This window comes from Anser anser (genome assembly GCF_964211835.1).
Source record: "Anser anser genome assembly, chromosome: 16".
Lineage (NCBI taxonomy): Eukaryota > Metazoa > Chordata > Aves > Anseriformes > Anatidae > Anser > Anser anser.
In genome coordinates, this window is record NC_139737.1 from 9,833,817 (window position 1) to 9,851,142 (window position 17,326).

The 17,326-nt window shown below is 36.6% G+C and overlaps 1 protein-coding gene across 10 annotated transcripts in view; it reads right to left on the bottom strand.

Annotated features, from left to right (window-relative positions):
* The window catches only part of NCOA3 (nuclear receptor coactivator 3), an 85,629-nt gene that overhangs the window by 25,917 nt on the left and 42,386 nt on the right, over window positions 1-17,326 (bottom strand). For 7 of the 10 annotated variants that reach the window (XM_083802166.1, XM_083802168.1, XM_083802161.1 and 4 more), the window contains one exon: window positions 4,014-4,089. The exons of 2 other annotated variants lie outside the window; for them this stretch is intronic. The gene's annotated coding sequence lies outside the window, so the exon portion shown is untranslated. Of the gene's footprint in view, window positions 1-4,013; window positions 4,107-17,326 lie in introns of all 10 variants that reach the window. One more of the 10 variants, XM_083802162.1, reaches the window with a different exon arrangement.

The following is a 17,326-nucleotide window of genomic DNA, read 5'->3' on the forward strand; positions in this document are numbered from 1 at the left end:
AGGGTCTTACGCCTGCGGAGCACACGCTCAGGCCGCAGGTGACACACACACACCCCAGGATCAGGATCGGTGCTTCTCCCCTCTCGCAGCTGCATTCCTGGGCAAAGTGTGATGCTGCAACACGAAGAGCTATTGTGGCGAGAGAGAGGATGAGCTTAAGCTATAATAAGATTTGAGGATGGCTCAGGAAGGGTGTGGGCACAGCAAGTATGTCCGAAGCCAAGAGCAAATGCTTCTATTTAAGAGGAAGAAAGATTGAAACTGTATTAAATATTGAAAAAATCGAGCTCAGATAGCTTGATTTTTGGCATTTCAATGGAACGTAATTTGGGTTGCATTAAGTGACTTAGAACGGAAATGCCATTTCTGGTTTGGCATCTACCTGTATTGACAAGTATTGAACTCAGCATAGGATTAAATAGAAAACAAAGTTACTATGTTTTGTCTCAGAAACATGATACACATCACAGCACTTGTATTTAAGAAAAACATTAAGTGCCTACAAATAAAAGCTTGAAGAAGGAAGGAAAAACTTGGTAAGTGGTGTAGCTCATTTCCTTACTGTTATACCCAAGTAGCTTGCAGTAGTTCTTCCAGCCTGGAGCTGCAGAGTGCCCTGCCCATGCCTTTTCCTTTCCCTAAGAATACCTTTCCAAAGGTATTCCTGAGAAGGTACATAACATCTACAACAACTGCTTAGCTAAGGAAACTCTAGCAGCTGCTTTCCAATACGCGTGGATTTACAGTACAAACTGTTAATAGTCAAACTAATCTTTCTGCTACAGGACATCTTAGCAAAAGAAGCTATTATTGAGTGAGTTAATAATGAAATAAATCACCAGTTAAAAGATACCAGATGTTACGTTTATCTATTGAATAGGAACCTGTAATTTCTGACAGGCTAAAGAGTTTTTTGAAAAACAAATCTATTTGGGGGACAGGGGGATTTTTTATTTTTTTTTTATGCTACTCATTATGTTTAGAAGACAGCTCTGAAACAGTTTTCAAAAGTCAATGCATTTTTACCACTGAAGTAAAAGAAGTTTAATACAACCACCTTCGTAAACCTATTTTCTGAGCTAAATTCAAAGCACAATTTCTGGCTCTTGCATCTGTAATGCAAGCTAGAAAGATGGTGCTAGAAAGACTCTACTGCTTATATTGCACAATCTGACTTAAGGAAAGCATTTTTTTGTTAGAAAAGAATTGCACAATGAAATTCTTACTTGCTTAATGAAAAGATATTTATAAGCTAGCTTAATTTGACACAATAAATAGCTCAGTTACTACGTAAACCATGGGAAGTGTAAGAAACTTTAGATAAGTTACCCAAAGCACAGGAATTATAATCTTTCATCATATATTATTGTTCTTACTCAGAACAACTGAAAGATAGACGTGACAATAATGACTTTCATAAAAAATCTGAGAACTGTTTTGCTGTCTTTCTTCGAAGTTACAGGTACAAACTCAAAAAGTGGATGGCAAACCTCATGCATAAAAGGTTAACTAACAGTATATGCACGTTTGTGCTTAAAATGCAAAAAGGTACAGCAAATTGATTACATGTAAGGATGAAGGGATGCTGAATATAAATTCTATTCCATCACAAACAACTAGATTTTTCTAAAATTTATCTGTCCCTAATTTATATAATTTGTATATAGAATTACTTGGGACTGCCTAATTTTAAAGTCAGGTATACTTAATAATTCCATGTATACCAATATTGGTATACCAATAATTCGTATGTATACAATAACTTTCAAATGTTTGCTAGTCTGATGTTATTAGAACCAGCAAATTACTACGCTGCATTGGAATCCTTTGTCATTCCCATGAAACACTTAGTAAAATAAAAGCTATACTCTATTTTGCTATTCAGTACAGTTCATAATAAGCCACACCTTGTTCTGTCCAATATTTTCTTCCAATTATTTGGGAAAACACAGCACTTGCTCTCACCAAACAATTTAGAAAGATCTATATTTGTATGAAATAGACAACGTTAAAATTGGATGGAAGGAAATATGACCAGAGCAGTCGAAAGTTTATACTTAAAACAAATTTGAGAAAAGACAAGATGTTATAAGAGATGGTTTAATGTCTTCAAAGAAAAAGACATTAATTCCTTCAGCTGCAGCAGTAATGAACCACTATATACTAATGTTCCTATATCCACCAGTGGATTGGAACCAGAGGCAGCAACATTTGGAGAAAATGTTCCAAACTGTCATGACTATTTAAAAATATTAAATCCTAGAATTGTTTTTGCAATACCACTAGATTTACCTTTTCCAACATAATCTTAAATTTTCCATGTTTTTTCTCACTCATCAAAATGGGGAATGAAGAAAACAAAAAATAACAAAGAACTTTTTGCTTATCAATAAGTGTCTTGAAAAAAGCATTTGTCCCTTTTAATGAGGTGCATATGTCTCTGCCCTTGCATTATACTTTTCACATGGTAGGTCTATTAATTTTTCAGTGAAAATCATAAATGGACTGTTAAAAAAAAGCACTATTGTTTTGCACATGACATAAAACAAGTTCTAGTAATTAACAGTCCATCCATTTCAACAATATATGTACAAATTTCAAAAAACAAACTGACAATTTAAAGAAATCATCAGCGTTTAGAAGACTAGCTCTTTTCAACCTGCCAGTTTCAATATTTAGACAGGCTAAAAAATTCTTCTAAAATTGTGTCCTGGTCCACCAAAAAACAGTAATCATGTCAACAATAAGATGTTTGAAATTGAGAAAGTTCCTAAAGCCATTTATTAGAGAGCATTCAACTCAAAAGCACATTAAGAAGTACTGAGTACACTAAGCAGAAAGTTTTCAGCCTGATATGATCATTTCTTCCCTGGTCTTACTCCCCTCACTCTCACATAAACTGGAATGCTCCTAACTTAGAACCTTAATTTCTGCTATGTTGTCTTTCAGTGTGCTCGTTTCCTTCAAGTGCTACTTCCCTTACGTTCTTTCTTATGCCGGTGTTCTCAGTCGGTTAAAGACTTATTTACCAAAAAGGTTATGGCAATTGGGAAACTTCTGTCCTACCAGAAGCCAAAAAATATAGACAAGTATGTACTTCAGATTTAGGTTTTGTATTTGTTTAGTTGAAATAGTTGACCATACACACATACACACAAGATAAAATTGTATTAAGTGCATAAACTCTTTTAGCACTCTTTTAGTCCCATTAAACCATCAACGTTTTGCTATAGTAAATATATGTATTTGTGGCATATAGCACATTTGGAAGCTCTTATGTCTGAGCTGACTTCTCGTTTGAAGAATTCACTAGGGAAAAAGCATAAACTGGCTCTTTGCATTCCCCAGTATTTGCCAATTATGAAAAATTAAATCAAACCAGTCCTTTTCAATGAATCATGAAGATGGCCTGGAGTTTCTTTAATTGTACATAATTTTAAAGTATTAAATACAATCTTCCTTTCTAAAAACCAAGACATAATTCAGAAAACTTATCTTAAGATGCAAACTGTAATAAACTGGTTTATGCTAAGGAAAGTCCTATATCATTAAATTTAACTTTATGTAAATAAAACGAAAGACATTCTCTTCAGCAGCTCCTCATTCTTAAGAAAAAAATATATTTTTTTCCTTAAAAGCATATATATAAAAAGCATGATAGCTTTCCAGTGATAAATTCTGATTCAAAATATTATTCAAAAAATAATTTTCTGATTCAAAATATTATTCAAACCAGCCAAAGTTTCTTTTGTTGTAAGACTGACCACAGAAACAACTGACGTTCCCATTTACAAGGATAGGAGTCCACAAAAAAGCAAACTTGAAAAACTCTCTTTATGTCAATATTGCTGTAAGGCTTTGGTTCTCTCGCTCTCTTTCCCTCTCCTCCTCTCTCTTCCCTCCTTCTCTCCCCATGCTTCTTATATACTTACATGTATAATACGCAGCTTTAAAAATGATACGGAAATAACTATTCAGGTACATATAGTCCAAGTATAAAATGGGTCACTTACATGTCCTTAGCAAACATTCAAGCACAGCATATTTTTCATAGGACCTTCAGAATCAGAAGTCATTTTAAGTCACATCCTGAAAAACAAAAAAGGCTGTACATGGAAAAAAGTGTTTACTTTTCAATATTTCATCTAACATTAATAATCTTAAAAAAAGTAAACCTTATTCAGATATTTTAATGTGAAAGTTTATAACTCAATTGTACTAACTGTAACTGTCATTTTTGCTGTATTCTAAAAAAAAACAAAAAATCTGAATCTCAGCATCACAAATGCCGCTAGTATGATAGATTTTCTTTCATAAAAGAACTGAAAATATTTATTTTAAATGCATTTTTTTTCCTTTAGGAGGAAAAAAAAGTAGATGTTTGATCTTAGTAACTTTAAAATCTAAATTAATTATTTTGTAAAGTTATGATTGGCAAGTACAAAACTAAGCGCTTAGCCACTCTACGTCAGCTTGTACACACTGCTTTGCACTAACTGTTACATGAGAATAGCAAACTGTTTTCAGAGCTACAAACATTTGGTTTTCTGTTACCCTGTTTTTCTATGAAATTCTAGGAATGAGTAATCCATATTATCATGCATTTTATACAAGGTACAATTAAGTGTACTAATTAGTGAGATTCTGGGTCTCTACAGAGAATTACGGTAACTTAGGAAAAGTTTCAAACAACAGCTGCGTGATTGAATTGATTTACTGAAAACTGCTTAAAGCACTATGTAAAGCAGAGGCTGTTCAAGCTAATTAGAAAAATAAATTGCTCTTGGGAAATATTTATGAGACATTCACATGTAAGCACACACCACAGTCCTATCCAAAATCAAGAGTTTCAAAATCGATACTTCTACCCAGACTACTTAATAGGTAATCACCAGTAGGCAGGTAAAGGAGTTCTATTCAAGTAGCTCATTTCTTAAGAGATTAAACTGAAGCTTTTCATATCAACTGGTTGCATTCGCATTCATCTGCTGTTTTAACCATCCCTTTGACAATACTGATTGTAGCTTTATTTGTATGAACTGGAATTGCCAATTAGAAGGTTGATTGACAATGTGGTCACATAAGAGTAAGCATCAAGAGTAAATTGTCTGCTAATTAAAGACTTCTATAACACCATTTTATGCTAAATCAACCTCTGCTAATCATGCAAACCAGAACAAAAGCACACACAGAAAGAAGAAAAATCAAAAGAAATCCTAAGATGCAGTATCAGAAACATTTGTTTGGACATGATGGAAAATTAACTCCTTCAGCTGTTCATTTCCATAAAAATGCTAAACCAGTCCTATACTGCACTCAGTTACAGCTTGCCACCTAGCTTCCTGGGATGTCTTATACCCAGCAAAGGCTATTTGCTGATATCTCTACTGCACAGGATTTACAAAGGAAAAAGGTAGCATAAATTATATTCACTGTTCAGTGTGATGTGAAGCTTTTTCTTCTCAGATTTTTAGAGCAGCTTGATAAACTGATGCATACGCCTGTGCAAGAATGGAGGTAGTTCAACATCACAAACAGGAGTCTCACTGGGAAGCTGAACTATGCAGGAGAATCTGATAGTGCTAAATCACTCGAAGAAGTGTGAAGGAGAATCAAGACCCACCAGTATATACCTAAAGGATTCTGTATGACTGGAACTGCAAGTGGAAAGAGAGGAACCCTGAGAAAGCATGAAGTTGAAAACCCCACAAAAATCTTAATACTATTTAAATGAGTTTTAGAATATTCCTTCTCTATTCTTCTCACATAAATATTCCTTCTATAGATATAAGTAATCTGAGCTGTTTAAAGAGAAGATGGAATCGAAATTCTAAAAGTAGTACTGCAATCAAGTAACTGTAAAGAAACCTCCTGAATAATCCCACAGGAAGGCCCTTAAAGGATTTACAAGAGCATCTAGAGTAGTATTCCCTGTCCCTTCTCTAAAACCACTGCTTCCTCATCTGAGTAATGAGATCACAGCCAACTTCATGACAATTTAAATATAAAGAATATTTTATGTCAACGCTGCTTTCTGTTCTCCTTCACCCGAATTAGTTTGGGATCCCAGAGTGTCTATACCAAAGCACAGTAGTGCACCAAGCAATTGCCAGTCTCAAAGCCAGTGCTACTCTACAGTGCCTGGCATTTGGGCTGTGCAGTTGCTTCTCCATCAGCTCTCCCTGCGCTGGTACCACTTTCCACACGTGAGCATACTGTTTCCTGCCTAGAAACGGTTCAACCAAAATCAAGACTGTTCAAACAAAGCCATTGTTTGGTGTATTTTGATGTCAATGAGCTTGATGTACTGACCTTCAGCTGCCTTCCCCACTTTCAGGATGAGCTACAGAGATACTCAGTTTACACCATATAGAAATTAGGCATTCAACATAGCACAGATATAAAATCTAAGTCTAAAATTGGTTGAGTTTTCAATCCGATTTTTAAAAAACATCACAGAAATATTACATTAGACTTTGGATGGAATGGACAGGTGATAAACCATATCATTGTATGTGGCACAGCTAGCAACAGTAGGACACATTCATAGCCAAATGTGCCAGATGAGGTAACCACAATGGCTACCTTTAGAAAGATCTAAAGAGGATTACATCTTTGGTCCTCCTTAAATGTTTCACAGATAATTCATATGCCTGTTTAAAAAGGAAATCAAATATAACACACTATCCTGTAGACTACAGTACGTTAAAGCAACGTCTTTTTTAACCTCTTGGGGGGGAAAAGAAGCAGACGGAAAAAATACCACTGAACCTTAACCACAGCTTTGTGAACCGACAGCACAGTGTAACTAACTACAGAAACAGATAACGAGACTGAAGTACAGAGTTAATGTGGAGCTTTTAGTGTGCTGTAATTATTTTGTGCTTCACCTATCTTTTAAGTCTTCACCTATACTTTAAGACTAAAGCAGCTATGCACACATTATGAAGGAAAAAGCAAATTACTTTGTTAATTGTATTGATACATCATTATCCAAATCTAGCACTTTCCTCAGTACAATAACCGATGATAAAATACTATTCCAAAACATATGGATTTCATCATTCTCCACTCCCCTTTTCTCCCACCCTCTCAGCCTCTATTTTCTAGATAAAAAATAACTGACTCAGACACAGACTTCACTGAATCAGGGCTGTCATTTAAAAAAAATAAAAGGTGCTATCTGTAATCTGGCAGTCAATGAAGCACACCTTGTTGCAACATGTTAAACAATCTTAACTCAGCACACATCCTTTTTATATTATACGTTCCATCTTAGGGAGACTATAATTTTTCAGGCCTTGTCAGGTTTCATTTACCAATTTCCCTGCTGTGTTTAGTAAGCGCTGTGCACTTTGCCTCTTTTTTTCAGACATGACAATTAACTCGAGCCTTGTTCTCTTTGCATATATTAAAATGACAGGGCACTTTCAGTTAAAGGATTGGCAGAGGTGGAGCACACTCCTGGTACTTCTCCTGTTCCTCTGATAAATAATGTGTGTGCTCTATTTTTGGAATGTCATTACTTGTTAATTTGTTTCCTATATGTCCCTGTTTGCTAGCCACTGCAATAGATTTCAGATTCCGTCATAACAAAATGGAAGAAAAACAGGGGTCCCAGTGAACTCACTGTCACGAAAAAAGGCTAGTCTTTATCCCTCTGCCTTGACCACACACTGCAGAATACTTGGCAAAATGTCTCACCTGTCAGCTTCGGCACTGTGCTACAGTGGTTAAAGCAGCTCACCTGTGACCCAAAGACATGTGAGCCACATTCTGCAGTCGTAACAAACGTTGTCCTCATAACCCAGCTGCAAACAGGTATTGAACTTACACTTAGCTAGCTGTTCTCATCGGGATAGAGCTCTTTTAAGTAAAAGGCAGTTGGACATGACGCAGCCACATCATGTACTTGTATGACACTGGCAACAGGAGGCCGAAAGATGCTGAAGGGAGCCTTTCATTTCAACTAATGTCCAAGCCCCTGTACCGTATGTGGTCGTTTGGGCTGTCGGTATAGCTGCTGGCATCTCAGGTTTAGAATGTTTTTAACATAGGTACGTCCTTACCAACTTGTATCTGGAAGACTTAGTTAACATTTAAAAAAAAAAATTAAAATGCTATAAATATATCTAAAGAAAGAATCCTGAGCTCAAATACCACCAAAGAGACAGGATGTGATATATGGGCTACTATAATGAGATGTGATAACTACATAACTGGTAAGAAACCACACCGCCACCATTCTTTTCTGTACATCCAGACACTTCAATAGAAGAAACTCAGGCAAGTCATTGGCTGACTGAAATATATATGGTCTGCTTGAGTTTTACATTAATATTTACTGACGTTCTAAAAGTGGAAACCACTTCTCCCCATCATTCTTGCCAAAACAGTGGGTGCTATGGAAAGAGCTTGTGCTGTGACCAGTGCACTATTCTCTTTACTGCTGATAACAGCAGTAAAATTCTTTAAAAAAAGAGAGAGAAGAATTTTAATGAAGTTCTCCATTTACAAGACAAAATGCCCTTGCCAGGGCTCACAAGAGAATACCAAGGGAGAGTCACTTTCCAGCTTTACACACACTTAATTCATAAGTGACTCCATGCCATGAGACATGATATAATCCACAGGTTACTAAGAAGAATGTAAGCTGTATAACGCATGTCTACATATTATGATGTCAGCTTAACTTGGAATTAAATTTGAATTAATTCACATAATTTGTTAAAAGGGAAGTATACATTCCTAAATTATTTAAATTAGGATTACTAATCCAAGCTACAAAATCTCTGTAAATTAGAAATAGACATTAAGAGCCTTAGAACATGAAGATATGAGTTGGAACATATAAATCTGAAAACATAATTTATTTTTAACCAACTCTAACTTTTATGTTTTCAAGTGAATGTATTAACTCACCTGATGAAAGCTTGTTTCATGCCTCACCAATACGTGACTTCAACTGGAGTAGTAGTGGTAAAGACTGACACAGTCTACAAGGGTGAGATATTTGCTTTGATACAACTATCTAAAACTGTATCTAAACAGGATAGAAAGTTCATTATTTTTCTTCCCCTCACAAGCTTAATATGTCAAAAAAAATGTAAAGCACTCCATATTAGATAAAGAATTTTAATGAATATTTTGTCTTTCTCTGCCTAACTGAAATTAAATTCTGAAGAGCTCAGAAGTATCTTCCTATGCTCCGGAAATATTTGGCCACCCATATAGTATTTAAGCTTTATATACACACTTATTTTGCACTGCTGTATCATAAAATGGAAACTAGAACATAAGCAGAAAAAAACCTCAAAGTTACCAGGAGACAAAGCTGTTCAGAGCATAGGCCTCGTGGGTACTTGGGAGGGAGGGGAAAATTGATGTTGATTCTAGGCTTTTGTTCTCTTTGTGTGTGTGTGCATGTATTTTTTCTTAATATATGAACCATCTCTCTTCTCTTGAAACATCTAACCAACCTTGTTACTTACAAATGCAAAACATGCTTTTATACCAATATTTTTTCATTATTTTAATATGGACCGATACATCTTTCTGATTTCTAGACAGAACTGCAAAATGATGAGGCACTTAAATATTGAATAAAACCATTAAAATACAATTTGAGTTTACTAGGAAAAAAAAATAATGCATTTGATCTCAATTTCTTTTTATACACTGAAGCAGAAAGTTTGCAAATCTTTCAGAACTCAAGGCTAGGGACAATCTACTGACAAAACCTAGTTTTCAAAGCTTAGCCAATGCTTTTGTTCTTATTCTTGAAACACTGAAAGTCATATACAACAGTCCAATTTTATTTATCCATGCACTCTTGGCAAAACATGTTTATTAATATACTTAGAGAAAAACCCCAAATCCTTACTATCACTACTACACCAATTAAAGCTCAGGTAAATTAGCCAATTACTACATTTTTTTCTTCTTACAAAATACAGTAGCTCCTGTAAGATAATAGGGTGACAAAGATATTTTCCTGCATGAGCTGAAAAAGATACACAACCTCTTACCTTAATTTAATAATGACTAAGAAATTAGTTTTCCTTTAAAAGAAACAAAGCAACTTCCCAAACAGTTTCACTAGAACTAGAACTCAACCTGCAAGTTTTCAGTAGCAATGGTTAGCATTTTCTGGGAGGTATACACTGTGACACTTCAAAAACAGAGTGTACTTCTGAAGTTCTTGGTGAAAACAGGAAATGTAATCAACTCAACCAAGTTTGTTTCACTAAATACACATGGTCTTTCCTCAAGACATCAGCAAGTCCAATTCCCTTTCCTGAAGCTCTGAACATGTCGTCAGCAAGTTCATTCTCCTTCCTGAGACTCTGACTGGGTTCGAATACATTTTTATGCATTATATGCATGCAATTTTTCTGTTCTGCATTTTATCTTACCAGCATCTCAAGAAGCAGACTGCTTTCTGGATTCTGGAGACAATTTAAACACAAATACAGTCTTACAAATGGCATTAATTCACTTAGTGCTATGGCATTGATATAATTGAATCAGACTCTATCATGGCAGAATCTTACTCATTTTCCAGAGACCACAGTTTATGTAAAATATGTTTAGAATGAGAACAATTCAAAATCAGAATTTTCCAAAGCAGCACTTAAAAGCTAGGCAAAATATCAGCAATTTCCTTGTAAAATCTTGTCCACTGGAAGTTGAAATTTAGAGACAGAAGTCACTTTGCAGCTGCAAAATAAAATTTGGATAAAAATCTCTACTAACACCAAAATACCTTCAGACAAAGGGAAAAACTGACTGGTTTTGAAAGAATCAAAAATTAACTGTGCACACTATCAGTTTCTGACTTGTGATCTCTGTCAAGTAGATGCCAAGCTTAATGCCAGCTTTTGAACCTCCCTGCAAGTAATGTTCATAAAAGCATTCAGAACAGATGAATATGTTGCATATTCTACAGCTATTATTAGTAATGTTTCTTCATCCCTGGTATTTACAATTTAGTCTTTGGCTCTTGCATGGGAATTAAGAGTATTCATCAAATCAGTTGGCATGGAGATTGGCTTTTAAGATACCTGCTTATCTGAAGAAGTAAACACGTTCAAGTGTGAAGCTGCAGAGGAAAAATATTTTTAATTACAATTGCAAAGGTGGAAAACAAAATCTAACTATTCCTTTTGTATCTCCTTATTTAAAAAGCAAGCCTCTCAATTAGAAGCTATAAGCAAGCTAGAATTTTTGCAATGATCTAAAAGCTTTAATCATAGCTTTGTTTCCCCAGTTCTACTCTGGGATACTTTATTTGGGGAGATCCAATGTGATCTCGTTGGTGCTCAAATGCCTTAAACAGCACTGTCATTAATCACCTCACCATACATTTAGCGTATCAGCCTGCTAACTTCATCTGTCATTTCGCAGTGCTTGAATAATCCCCCACTATTAAGAGGCACAGAACTTCAGCAGCAGCTGGAAACTGCAAATCCCTGAAAAGGATAGTCCTGGTGCCTGTGAGGATTTCTATACAGCTCTGTCATACTCTGCTTTTGTGGAAGTACTGGGGAACAGTAAACTATAATTGTTTCTATATTTGTATACAGTCTCCTGGGAGATACTGTAAACTTCTGATAGACCTCCCCTTTTGTTGGGTGGATTCTATGAAAGAAACCATTTTCAGCCAGACTGACCAAGTGAGGCAAGTTCTTATCCTCAGCATAAAGACCTCTGACGTGAAAATTCCTGAGCATTAAACGCATCAGGTCCACTTCAAAATGTAATGGAACATCCTAGCCATCAACTGAAAGACCCTCTTTGATTTTGACTACTAAAAAGAAAACCCTAAGATGTCTGCCTTGCATGTTTATGAACAACACAACAGTAGGTCTACAAAGTATGCACCCAGTGCTGCAGCTTCAAGAACCTTTTATTTTAGTGTCAAGACAACATCCTCGTATTTTGTTTTTAATATAGAAGAACGCAATTTGTTACACAATTTATGAATTAGTCTCTGATATTAACCTTGGAAAAACTCCTGTCTCTCAAGACGTTCATTGCACTAACAGCTAGAAAACAATACAATGCTTAATGAACTCTTTCGGTTCTAGTCTTTACGGTGCTTCAAAGACAGACCTTGATGTTAGCAGCAGAGTAATGCACAATTTAACGGAGAGAAACAAGCCTTGCCAGTGGTGCTCTGGGTCTGCAGCAGATGAGCTGACATAACATGCCACCCAAAACATGCTCACAGGAATTTCTTTCCCTCTTGCTAAACACTCAAAGGCTGTTGTACAAAGCACAGCACCCCACACTACCAAGCCTCTAGCACTGGACAGAAGCACTGATTATCCCCTTAAGAAAAGCATGTCATAAATTGCACAGCCTGCTGTCACGAATTTGCAGACAGCTGAAATACACAGCACTTTCAAGGGCACAAACATTTGAGGGAATAGCATTCTGCTGTTACAACACAACAACAGAAAAAACAAACAGCAACAAGAAACGGCTTAAAGAATTTTGCTAACATGCTTAGACTAATCACGGCATCCTGTAAAACAACTAGAGATCACGATGTATCTGTGAAATCTTTACCTTTTGAGTGCTCTTAACTTAAAAAGGAGGACTAGACCGCACACACAACTCAGCCTACAGAAGCAATGAAGTGCGTGACTGAAGTATGCTTTAAATGCACCGCTAATTTTAACTGGAAAAATCAAGTAGCCAGCCATAAAAGGACATTGCTACAAGACAGTTCGGAGATGTAACGCAAAACACAAAATAGTTTCCTGTTTTTGTAAGTGCTTGCTTTTTCTACACATGAATGGTATGTATAAGGAGCATGCAAAAAGGGAATTTGTTTGCTTAGAGAAAAGTAATTCTGAATGAATAAAAGAGCATTGCTACTGCCTGCTCAACTCAGCCATCTGAACACGTGTGACTGATATGGTCCATGAGCAAGTATAAATTACCTACCACTACACCTCAGTGTAACAAGCCAAGAAGAGGCACTCTTAGGGTTCCAGGTACTTGGAAGAAAGCTACATCCATGCTTAGAGCTATAACCCTAAATTCACTATTCCAACAGACAGGGAATCAGGTATTGAGGATAGTCAATGGGCTTCTGTCAAAATAGAACAAACCATTTTGAAATGAAACTACATAAAATAAATTTATTATTTAAAATTAGTCATTCCTAATAATCCTAGTTGTATTAACAGTACGGATGAACACAACACCTGATTTCAATCTCCAGAAAAGAATCATAAATGCAGCTTTAAAACTCTTTCAGTTGCACACGCATTTCATACTAAAACTGCACATTCCTTTGGTGATAGTGTTGAGCCGATGATCTGAGACGATCAAATATTCGTGGGATGACACAGATTTTGCCATATTTTGCCAGAAATTGACAGTATATACAGGCACACTTTCAGCTGAATCTTCCCCTCACTCAAGCAGAATGAAGCTATTTGTGACCTAAATTTCTTTTTGTACAGCCTATGTCAATTTGCCTGAGAAAAGGAATCAAAAGAGTAGCGGTCATTAGGGCTGCAAGGGAGAAAAGAATTGAGAAGAGCATCCACATGTGTGCTACCGCAGTGGGACGGAGACAATGGCCTGCTTATAAGGTCTACATGGAGGATGTGGGGGAGGCAGGGGAGCAGGCTGGGTTTGTTTGTAATGTGAAGATGTGAATAATTCTCGAAAATGCGGTTAGGAAGCATTGCGTGCCAAAAATAAATTAGTCTTATTTCTCGTTTTTTTTTTGTTGTTGTTGTTGTTTGAACTGAATTTAGTTTTAAAAAAAATGTTAAGTTATGAAGCAGACTCAGAGAGAAACAGGAAAAGAACACGTCTTTACTAAAGAAAAGTAACCAGCTAGGTATGGTGGACACATTTTATAAAAGCTACTAAACAAAGGGCTGAATCTATAGAACAAATAAAGCCTAGCACTTCTAAGGACCTCAGAAAAAAAATATTGCTTGGCCATCAAAAACACTGGATCGGAGTCACAGAGAAATAACAAGTTAAAGGCAAAAGAAAACAAAAAATATCAAATTCTTACTAGAACTCACCAGATGTTCACAGATTAAAAAGTAGAAGGCTTTGTAAATTTAATACCAAATTTGAAATAGTTTTCTGGGGGATCTTTGTAATCCAACAGGAGTACTACTTAGAATTGAATTATCAGCTCTGAATACAGCTGCTGGAAGTACAAAAAGGCCTTTCAAATCGTAAGCTTCATTTTTAAGATGACTTTTTCACTGGGAACACTAATTGGCACAGTAAAAATACTCAATATTACGATCACTGCAAGTCCCCAGTTATTTAAAACTTACCAGTTTAAGTCATGAGTTACACTACATGAACTGAATCAAGATTTAATTTTCAACACTACAAAGAATTCTGCCAAAACATTTTTCCACACTATACAAAGGCATATAGGCTGCAGGAAACACATACTCTAAATTTTCTAGCACATTATAATATTCTATTTATTTCTTCATTTCATAACACCATTTGTAGCTCCAGTTCAAAATATTAAACCCAAATATTTTAAATAGCTGTAAGTAGTAAAAAGAAAAGGAAAAGGAAGGCAGCACATTAATCAGTTAATGCTTGCGCACACATCTCAAAGATGGTATTATTCTCCTCTAAGATCAGTTGTGTTTAAAAACCACCCTGCAGCTCAGCAGCAGCGTGGAATATTAATTTACACATCTCCAGCGATACGTGAGGACATCTCCACACCCCCCCAGCCCTCGAGATGGAAAGTGATTATACTGTCACTGTATGACTGTAGTGTGATGACAACAGCCAGACAGGGAGAGACAAAAATGATGCTGCCTCTCAAACGATTTCTGGAGAATAACTGCTGCACCTACAGCTTTTGCAGCAGAGAACAAAAACATCAACCTCCCCTCCCTGTACGGCTCCATAAGAAAGCTAAGGGGGCTTCCACAGGGAAAAGGTCAACATTTCAAAGCGGGAAGCTTGTCCACCTAGGAAGAACTGAAACGCCTAGAAAACCCGGTAAATCAAATGTAAACAGGAAATACAGGGCTAAAAAAAGAACGTGAAGCGTGCCTTGCACCGAACTCTGATAGTAAAAAGATGTTTAAACACATGAGAAGCAGGAAGCCAGCCAGGCAGGCAGCAGACCTCCTCACGGCACAGGCAGAAAGCGGGCACTCGGGGGGGATAAAGCCACAGCCCCAAGAATTAATTTGTGCTGCTGGTCTGTCCCACTGAAGATGCTCGGGCGATTCCCACAGCCAGCATGTTCTTTGCAGCAATCTGGCTGGAGGAGCAAGATGTAGAAAATGTTAAGGACTCGTGGAGGAAGTATTAAAGCAAACAGACACACCGGGTGTTGCAAAGTCACCAGGATACCCGTCATCTGCAAGGGGCTCAAACGTGAATGCTTGGAACTGCCGGCCAAGCTGCACGGTCTGTCGTTACAAACTGTTGCTGAATCGGAGGACTGGCTGGTGACCAGCGTAACTGCTGCTGGCAAAAAGGAGGCTGCAGGGACTGAGGAGCCCTGGACCAGTGACATTCCTCCCTTGACTGACTTCCATCCCTAGGAAGATGGTAGAGGCCAACCTAAAGAATAAAATCACTGAGTGCGTGCGTAAACAAGGTCTGCCACCCTGGCGTGACCTCTGAAAAGGAAACCTGGTCTTGAGAGGGAAAAAATTGCCCTGAAAAAAAAAGAATGAAAGTCACACAGAATCACTGTGTGAGTCATATGATCCTCAAACTGATCTAATATTTCTTGTCATCGTGCATTTGGTACAACTTGTAAAAAGATTTTTTTAAAAATATTTGAATTGCTTTAGTGCAGTGGCAGATATATTTACCCATATAGCCTGTTTTACCCTGGGAACTTGGAGAGGGACTCCTTTGCCAGTGAGAAATGTAATTTTACGAAAAGGTTTGTTGATAGAGGTTTACCAGGAAGCCTCCTTTGTAAAAGATTAAGCCAAAGAAAAACTGCTAGGATAAACATAGTGCTATCATACTGAACATCTAACATTTACTACAAGTCAAAGCTTCAAGCATTTATCAGCCAGAGGTCAATGAGGGAGGAGGAAAACAGGTCAGTGACACCTTGAATTCTCCAAGTCAGGTTTTTGACGTGTTTGTTGGTTCTGGGGTTTTGTTGTTTGTTTTGTTCTTTTTTTGGCCCACCTTTACAATTACATGTAATAAAAACTCACATTTCTCTCCCCATTTCTCAAAAAAATAGGTGGTTTCTAGATTTAAGCTCTTCACTTTTCCATTTCCTTCTATCAAATTTCTGTGTAAACTGTTGATATTTTCAAATTTGCTTTTACAATGTTGTGGGAATGGAAACTATTTTTCTTTTAAAACGAAAAGTGAGGAGGTGCTTTGCCTGTTGAGTCACTGGCACAGATGGGCTTTGAAGAGAAATGCCAAACTGAGTGAGATTTGAAAAAAAATGTCATTGTGGCAGCCTGCAACAGACATAAAAATGTGAAGAAAAAATAATTGTTTTCTTTCCTATGTTAACGAAGTATTTTAATATGAACAATATTAAGAACTACAACATTAGCTGTTACTATTTGTCTAAATTGCTGTTACCGAAAAAACAAAAAAGCGATTATTTAGATCATAGACAAACAAAAACAAGCAAGTAAACATAGAATAAATGTATTTTAGAGAAATGAATTAAGAGAAGGATTTGAACATCAGTGCATCCTGAGAAACTACGCATAGAAGGGATCTGTAAAACCAAAACTACAGGCTGGTTTACATGGGAAACTAACTAGCATTATTACATGAATAAAACACCATACCCACATTAGACCTACCTCCAAAGTAATTGGACTTAAACACCCTAACATTACATAAATTGCTTGGAGCACATGTTGAGCCAGAAAGCCATAGCCACTATAATGACAAAAGCATAAAACTAGAGGTATGGTAACACTGAAACCTTTTACCACGTAGGTAAACTCAAACATTGGAACAATAGGTATACAAATTCCTTAACCAGGTAAGGATGCTCAATCTTGTCAAAGTATTCACAGATCAGCTGTGTGCTAGTAACCTCTTTCCAATCCTGAGCAGACTGAAAGTGAATGAATGTCTGTGTAATATTTGAAACTGGAAAGGTTATATAAGATTAATCAAGTAAACCACGAGAGAATATACTGCAAATACAGTACCTATACTGCAGGATACTTTTAAGACTTTCACTCTGTTGTAAAATGAGTTTTGCACACAATCACTACAGCAATATTCCAGCACAAAACTGCATTACAGCATGCTAATTTCACCATGCTCCCTATTATAATTTGCTGTTGGATATCAGTGA